This window comes from Pinus tabuliformis, chromosome 2_2 (genome assembly GCF_031772625.1).
Source record: "Pinus tabuliformis cultivar Carrire ecotype Pingquan chromosome 2_2, CPIR1, whole genome shotgun sequence".
NCBI classification, from domain to species: domain Eukaryota; kingdom Viridiplantae; phylum Streptophyta; class Pinopsida; order Pinales; family Pinaceae; genus Pinus; species Pinus tabuliformis.
This window is the reverse complement of record NC_142300.1, coordinates 876,685,288-876,694,716: the sequence shown is the minus strand read 5'-3', so window position 1 is coordinate 876,694,716 and position 9,429 is coordinate 876,685,288.

Sequence of the window (9,429 nt, the reverse complement as noted above, 5' to 3'; positions counted from 1 at the left end):
TAGGCATACCATTCAAATCAAATTCACAAGCTCTTATCCAATGTTGAACTCTCTTCTTGGTACCTATAGCCAACTCACTAACCAAGACTATGCATGCACTCATTTATTCAAACCACACTTATGCACTAGGTCAGGATTAACATAATTATAATTAGATCGAGCCTCAATAAAAATAGAAATAACTTGATCACAAAGCTTATCGTCCATCTCATTGATAAATGCCTGGTGATTTACTTGTCTATCATCTAATGCTGGATAGATCCTAGGAATACTCTACCCAACATCTCCCACGGTTTGTGCCTCCTAAGCATTGTAGATCTATGGTCTATCATCCTTATACTATGCACAATCTCTCTTATGATTCTCTCCTCGACAAGTCCAACACTCTACAGGCTTCAAACTTGCATCCTTGTTCTACTCCCTGGATCGAAGTCCCTGTCCTCTGTCAAATGAGTTGAACTCCTCAAACGACACTACATTCTCTTTATTACCGATACCCTGACGTCTTGCATTCTTCTTGTCCCGTTTTTCTTTATTATTATCATTTCCCTTCCAATCCTTCTTAGTCTCATACTATTGAAAATAGCAACAAGAAATGCTAAAAATAGCATTGCTATAAATAACATTTCAGGATATATTCCAACTCTGTTGGAAATAGAAAAAAATAGAAATATGCTAAAAATAGCATTGCATATATTCCAATTTGAATTAGTCCCTAAATTAAAATTGAGAATTAAAATTCGAATTTGGTCTCAGCGGCGGTTTGAAAAATAATTAATTAATTCATCTTGAGTTAATTAGTTGGAGAAAATCAAACATGAAGTCTATGTGAAGACATGCAACAATTATCCCTTTGATTGAGGAAGTTATCCCTTAATCAATGAGATAAGGATGAGTTGTATTTGAGTTGTAATTAGTTAGCTCAGTTAACTGAGTTAAGTCCAGTTAAATTAGTTCCAAACAGTTGGAGGAACTAATTGTGAGTTCAGTAAGTTTGAAAAAAAATCGTTCAAAATTCTTTCAATAAATTATCTTCTACAATGTTTAAATTATTTAATATTGTTTAATTTTAAATTATTTAGTATAATTTAAATATTTAATAATCTTAATAGCAATAATTATTTTAATAAATATGTTTCATATAGTCATAAGGCTTCATTTATATCTATGACACAAACCATTAATACTAATAATAATAATAATAATTATGTTTATTTGGTTAAAAACCAATTATAGAATAACTATATAAATAATAAAAACCTTATTATGATATTATTATATATTGATGATTATTATATTAATATTATATTAATGTAACATTAATATTATATTAATATTATATTAATATAATAATCATAAATATATAATAGTATAATAATATGATTGTTATTATTTATATAGTTATTATTAATGTGGGGTGGAAAGCTTATTTTGGTCTTGAAAATAACTGTAAAACGGAAAACCTCGTAATGTGGGATAGAAAGAAGTTGCTCTTTGGAACTTTAGTCACTGCAGTTATCTTATAAGGATGTGAGGTTTAGGGTTGTAGCATCTCTAGAGAATCCTGGAGAAAGATTGAGCAATTCCAGAAGTGTTTTATAATATATAACCTCAAAATTAAAAACAACACACCTTATCCCTTCTCCTTATAGAAGTGGGCCTTTCCCCTATCGAGAGCCTGGCTATGACTAGGCTTCTGTTGTACAGGCACAAACTCAATAACATAGGAAACCATAGGCTTCCTAAACTATCTTTAAATTCCAGCCAAAAGGCTCCAGCGAGGCTGGTATAAAGACACTAGGGCCTGGTTAAACCATTGGGAGATCGATGAGAATATTTCATTACAAAACATAAATAACATTAAAATTATTGTTACTTCTAAGTTCAAAGAGAAAATGTGGTGTGAGAAGGATTTAGCAGCTAAATGAAAATTAGGATATTCTAAGGAGGTCATCAACCCCACCCTAGAAGATCAAAAGTATCTCTCTGTTTTAACTAGCTCAAAGAAGAAAATTAATATAACCAAGATTAAAATGAACTCTCATGAGCTCCATAGTGAAATCGGTCATTGGGCAGTTCCTAAAACACCATGGATGGAAGGGTTCTGCCATCTCTGTGAGAATACGAACATCGAGGATGAAAATTTGCAATGCACCTAGCTAGTGTACTGGGGTGCTATGCAACGCAGGTAGCTAGTGTAGCCTCTGAAATGATCCTGATTTGACTGATTCTGAGCAGTTTCTGGTGGAGAACTTCTGGGAGGAGCTGTGGTTTGCTGACCTTGTTCCTTTAGGGGCAGGAACAACATGTTTAGGGACTTTGGATCCCTTGGATTATGGACATTTCATGCTCAGAGCTGTAAGGCACAAAAATGTCTATAACAGTTGCCCCCTAAAGTATGAGGCCGTTTATCGGGTGAAATGCTTTATTAGGAGGATCCGAAGTTCTTTCGATGCTGGGAGGAGACCTGTAATAAGATACAATACAATACATTATCTTCATATTATTTTTCATGATCTAGCTGAGGCGGGCATTCCCATGCTCAGCTTTATAAATTCATTTACATGTACATAGGACAGACAATCGTCTGATGGTAGACTGATGATTCTGATAGAGCCATCATCCTTTTGGTAGGATGATTAACTGTGCTGCAATGCTGTACATTTTAATGTCTTTATTTTCCTGAATATATATCGCAGCCCGGATGGATGAAACTAGATCCGGGGTCTTCAATCTCGTCCGATCTTCACTCTAAGTACAAGTCGATCCATGCGAGAAATGTGTTGAAGTCGAACATGGAAAGACATCACTTGATTACCAGTCAATGATGTAAACTGTTAACAAGCGCGAGAGGAATCACCGATAATGATGATGACCCTCAAGGTACTGCAGTACAATTCACGTGGTGTGAATAAAGGACTTGGTGTCGAACAGCACGCAAAATCTTTCAGTCGAAGGTCATTGATGTATACCTGTCGCCGGAACTGAGAAACTTTCCATTGAGGCATGCAAGCTTCAAAGTACTGAGGGGGGTGTTCCTAGATCAACTTCTTGGATAATGAGCTGATGTCGACAAGAAGTGATCCGTCAAAGGAGGGCCTTAATGAGTCCCACATCGATGACACGGAACGGAGCAAATGATTTTGATGGAGGTGAAAACAATCTGATGATATATGGTTCAGGGTGGCGGTCATGAAAGAATGAAGTATAATGTATGGTAGTGGATGGGACATGGTTGACTTCTTCTGAATGACTTCTCTTGAACATATCGGCGACACTTATGTGATGGATTGGTAGCATTTACCCCAAATGTGGATGGTATGGCGTGACCATGGTGATGTGACCAGTGAATGAAAAAACCCAACCCGACTCGGGCACGGAGTGGAAGTGTCATGTTCAAGAGCGACTTGCTACCAATAAAGTTTCTTTGAGTTTTTCCCAATTTTTCCCCAGTCATTGCTGACCAGTACCTCTTTATTTTTGTCAAGCTTGAGGAGGATAACATATGCTTGTTCTATAATTTACCCTTCGGGTAAACCCATCGCTATGTTTTAACGAGCCTAGCGATAGTGAAACTCGTTCTCGTCTAAAGACAAGTTTGTCGCTATTAATGCTTTTAACGAGTCTAACGACAAAGATAACTCGGTCCTTTTCAATTTTAGAGAGTCTGAAAAGGTACGTAAAGTTAACTCCGAAATTCCTTTTTCGTCATCTAATCCCTTAAGTCCGAAAAAGTATAAAACAATACAGAAGGGATGAATTTTCGATAGTTTTAACGAGCCGAACTAAACAAGTGCTCGATCTTTTTGTGCAATAATCCCTCAGGTCCAAAAAGATTAAAATCTAGAGGAGGGATAGCTCTTCCTGTCGCTTTAACGAGCTGGAAGGCCAAAACTTGGCAATCTTTTCATATTTTACGAGTCAGATGAAAAGAGCTTAAAGAAGACTCATCTTTTGAGGAACGAGTGATAAACAACGTAGCAGCTGATTCCAGGTAAGGTTTGGAATTTTCCAATCACGGCAGTGTCACAAGGATGGCTAGTGAAATCACTCTTTGCAGCTGTTCCTCAAAATGGGTAAACAATCAAATGGAGGTGAATGATCGGCCAATGGAAAAGTGGAGGTGACTGTGCAAACACGACCAAGGCTTTAATGGCTGATAAGGCTACATTCACAGTGGTTATTTACCGGAGGATAGTTCATTTTTTAATGAGCTTAAACGCGGATTGAAACACTTGCTCAGTCTTATGTTTATTTTTTAACGAGCATGAACTATGTGCTAAAACTGCTCGATGCAGGTTTATTTTTTAACGAGCTTGAACCCTGCGGTAACACTGCTCATGGCGGGTTTATTTTTTAACGAGCTTGAACCCTGCAGTAACACTGCTCGTGATAAGTTTGCATGCCCCCAACATAATAACGCAAACGCAAATCGACATGTCTTCCCCCCAAGCTTCATTGCATTCAACTTGGTGGTTGGAATGAAGGTTTACCTTTGAGAAAGGGGATTTGTTTCATTTTTTAATGAGGTTGACACGGTAAAAGAACCATCCTCAAGACTCCTTGTTTCATTTTTTAACGAGGTCGACACGAGATAAAAACTGTCCTCGGAATCCAAATCTATTAGATATAGAAGCTTTCATATTCCACTGTGGCCATTTCTGCCAGATTACTCGGAGGCGGTGGGGCAAAAGTACCCATTAAGGAAGGGTCTTTTAGGAGACCTACTCCGATATTTTGGAGCGAATGATTTCTTCCATGGATCATTGGAATGCTTCCCGTAACTTGTGAACTGTTGGGGAGAAATGTTTGTTGGTCGACTATTGTAATTCCTCCTTGGAAGGGAAATGCAATCTTCCTGAAGTAGGTCGACACAACTGCGGCCATAGCATATATCCAGGGCCTTCCCAGTAGGATGTTGTAATCAAGGTTTCCGTCGATTACTTCAACATCAATTTCTACTGTTTTCCCTCCTAGTTCAACTTTCAAGTTACTTAGGATACCATATGGGGTATATGTCCTTCCGTCGAATGCTTTTAATGTCGTCGAAGATCGCGACAAGGTTGGAGATCCTAAAGTTTTCCAGTAACTCATCGACATAATGCATGTAGATGCCCCCTCATCAATAATTGTTCGATGAACAGTTTTGTTGAGGGCTTTCACTTGAATAAGGAAAGCTAGTTGAGCTGGTAACTGAGGGTTATATCCTTTATGATCAAAGGCCACAAGATTGGAATCCATTGGGTCAATCCCACCTATTGCTGATACTAAAGTTTGCTCTTGGGAGAGGCAATTTTGTGGTACCTCGAGTGTCGACATAGCGGACGACAATTGGGCCAGGTCCTCTATTATATTATAATTATGTGCTATTTTTGCATGAGGATTAAATGTCGATTTGTGTACTACTCCCTTTGGCGACTTTATCATTTGTTCAGGAATGATGGGTGGCACAACTTTGGTCAAAGTTGTTGTCGAACTACTAGGTTGTTCATTAGCCTTGTTATTCGACAGCTGTGGATTCCCGTAATCTTTATTCCTTATCAAACCATCACTTTGCTGCTTTGAGATAGACAACAGAAGCACTTGGGATCAGGAAGCATTTTGATTAGCAACCAGTTTGGTTCCCAGGTTTGGAAACGAATCAGTCAATACTGCTGAGGTTTTTGAACTCTTAAAGAGTTTCTTAACTTCAGCTATATGTGGACAATCTCTCGTCCAATGATCCTCATCGCATATATGACACCCCACAGGGGGTTTCCTTTTTCTCCCTTTGTTTTTCTTCTTGCCCCCTGCTTGCTTCAGTTGTTTGCCCTTGTCAGTCAACACGACATTTTCTTCCGAGGCAAGAAGTTCGTTAGTTGCATTTTGACTAGAAATCTTACAGGCCTTTTTAGATGTAGCCTTTGTCGATTTCGTGTCTGTTGCACCAATCACGCCATCGCCAGCATGAGAGTCATTGTTTGATTTAGGAGGAGGAGGAACTGAGAATTCCGGTCTAGGGGCGTCAGGTATTTTGTCGTAGAGCGTGCTGGACTGAGTGTAAATCAAGTCCAGATATTGCGCACGAGCGATAACTTGCTCTTCTGTTACGACTCCCCCCTTTGCCACATCTTCCGTGATGGAAGGTAGTAATGACTTGATAAACCATTCAGCTAAGAGCTGATCGGGGACGTACGTTTTTACCATCCTACGAAGACGTCGCCACTCATGTATATGATCAGATATGTGAGTGGCCGTCGTCTGTTTGAAGTTGGTAAGGAGTTCTGTTCCCATTTCGTACCTTATTGGTAATTGAAAATGGGTTAAAACGGTTGTGGCTAGGGTACTGAAGTTGTCGAACGAAGCTCTAGTCAATTCAATGTACCATTTTGCCGCCGGACCCGTTAACGTCCTCTGAAAGAGGAGAAGTCTTATCGAATCATCATTTAGGGTGTTTGATCAACACCACAGATGAAATTTCATCACATGATTCGACGGATCTTCACCCGGATTTCCATTAAATTTAGGAATATCTGACGGAAGTTTATGCGGAATCGCTGGCCACCAAGGGGCATAAGCAATTGGATCATTCGTCAGCTGGTTTAGATCTGGTAATTCTAGAGTTGCTACAAAGGGCAACTGTTGATTCAGGTTAGGTGAAGCATACCCAGAATAAGATGGAATCGCCTGAGCAATGGGTCTTTGCATACCAGCATAATGTATTTGATGTTGGCAACTTTGACAAGGTTGATGGGCATAACCATTATAGTATGGTTGTTGATAACCGCTTTGGAAATGCAGTTGCCCATTACTTACAAAGACTTGTTGCTCAGGTCCTTGATATGATTGCTGGAATTGCGGTTGTTGAGATTGAACCAGCCCTGGTTGTTGGACCATTTGCTGTTGTCCAATACTGGATGATTGACCAAGATGAGGGGTCATAGTACTTGTTTGAGCCTGAGTCGCTCCAGATAAGGAGGCACTACCTTGAGGTTGTGATTGAGTTGTCGAGACAAGAGGTTGTTGTATTACAACCTGAGAAACTTGGGGTTGACATACAACAGGTAGCGCTTGTACTTGCGACGCAATCACCATACCAGGTATAGTGGGAATATTCGACACAGGGTGGACTGGTTGCATTGAACATGCAACCCTTGGTTGCTGAGGCAGTATTGGTACCCAACCGCTGGATGTAATTCCAGTTTGACCTGAACTTTGTTGTAAACTCCCATATGGTTGTTCTCCGGGAGGGAACAATGAAAAGGCATACTGCCCTCCATATGATGGAAATCCAGTACTTAAAGGGTATATTGGCCTTTGAAGACACATTGGATCGATTTGTTGAGTTTCAACATAAGAAATACCAAATGATAATCCGGATGAAGAAATAGGAACTGACCATGTCGTTGAAACAGTCCCCGATTGGACTCCGGCTTGTTGTTGATAACTTGCCAAGACAGATGATATACCATCGAACATCGTTGGAGTAGCAGCAGGAGGCTCTGCCGCTGTTGCGTCGGATGACACAGTCCTGGATGTCGACGGTTGTTCAGACATATCTAGTCTATCCAAAAGATTTTCTAGCGATTCTACAAGAACCTGCGATGAAAAGAGACTAACTTCGAAGACCAACGAGGGAATGGTCACGATTATTCTGTTTAAAATAAATTTTTAGACGCTTTTAGACACAACTTGTTTTTTCAATTTTAAAGAGTCGAGAAAAAACAAAAGATGACTCTAGTCTCCTTCGATTTTTAATGAGCCTGAAGTGACAAGTGCTCAGATGGACCTTTTCCGTTAAGGAGTCTCAAAAGGAATGAAAGGGACTGCTCTGGAGATCTAGGTAGAGGGTGTACCAAACCAATCACAAAACTGCAGAATACGTTTTACGATACGACAGTCAATCTTCCCGAATGCTGTGTTCGGTGCATTGCGATCAGTAGGGCGGCCGACACGGCTTCCTATGGATAAAAGGTTTTAAGCCTATAGGGGTCTCCCAATATATACTTGACGGTACGTGGGAGCACAATCCGTACTGATACTTATCGCTTCACCGTGGAGGAATCACCCAACCACTCAACGGTAAGATACCAGGCTTTACGACGCCGGAACACGTCTCTAGCCTAGACCTCTATGTTGTGCGTTAAGTTACAAAGCGTTGTTAGATTCATTCAATTTATTTTAAGTTGATCTTTCTTAGAAGTTTGCCTTTTGGGTTCACCACGAGATGTAGATGTAATTCCTAAATGCAATCTAAAGATGATAAGCAAATCTTTTATCTCTTTTCGACAATGAAAATCCTAGCTACAAGGGGAAAAGAAAGACAACATCTTTTCTCAAAGAGCAAAGAGCACACTGTAAATGCACTTTTTCCTAAATCAAGCCACACAAACTATCAATATGCAAATGCACAAGTGCATGTATTTGTTTTTCACTTTCTTAATATTGATGCCTAGAAAGAAAGTTGATGTACAAATCTGAATTTGCTTTCAAGCGAAAAAGACAAACAAGCTTCTTTTCGAAAACAAAATGTAGAGAAGATTATGACACTTTACGATTTTCGAAATAAACACTTGTTTCAACACTAGAAAGTGACAAATTCAAACCAAAAGCAAAGTAAAAGCATAATCGACTGTCAACAGCAAATAAACTTTCTCCTAAGACCAAAGTCGATACTCACGACAAATCTGAATCGAAGGACGACAGTATGACTATTTCACTTTTGCAATGGAAAACTGTAAATGATGCCACAAACACACAAAAACACTCACAATTATTTTGTACAAAGGAGGCGGAATTAAGGCAGAGAAAAGGGGTTTTCAGATAGGTAACCACACTGGTCACAGGCTGGAAAAATCAGGGATAAAACTGAACAAAATGAAGCAAAGAACCTCAGCTGCACAGGGCAAGGCTGATCAGCGCACCTGTAGCACAGAGAAACTGGATTGTAGCGCAGGTAGCCCCTTCAGGACCTGCGTTGAAATGCAGAATCTCTTCACAGAGCCTGCGCTGGGGCAGAAACGAGACTTCTATCCGGGTTCTGGGTCACGGTTTGCAATTTAATCTATGGCTTTTGGCCGAGTAAAAGCAATCAGTAAGGTACAATTAGAGGGATGATTTAAAGGAGAACTAAGAGCTATCAAAAAGGGCAATCAGATCATTTGTGAATCCATTGTTCAAATCATAAACAAATCGAGTGAGAGGATTGAAGTAGCAGCTGTCTACTTTGCATTTGATAATGGCAAATGCAGTTCGATCTGCTGCTTCCAAGTTTATGAGACAAACAACAAGAGAAACACAAATAAATTAATTAGACACGCTCCCCAGCGGATTCGCCATTTTGTTGTGGGGAAAAGTGCCTATGGAGGACGACCCTATCCACCTAAGGTGTGACAGTGCCTTAGCAACAAACAAAGTAACTACTTGAGTATTCTTCTTTATGAACTATGA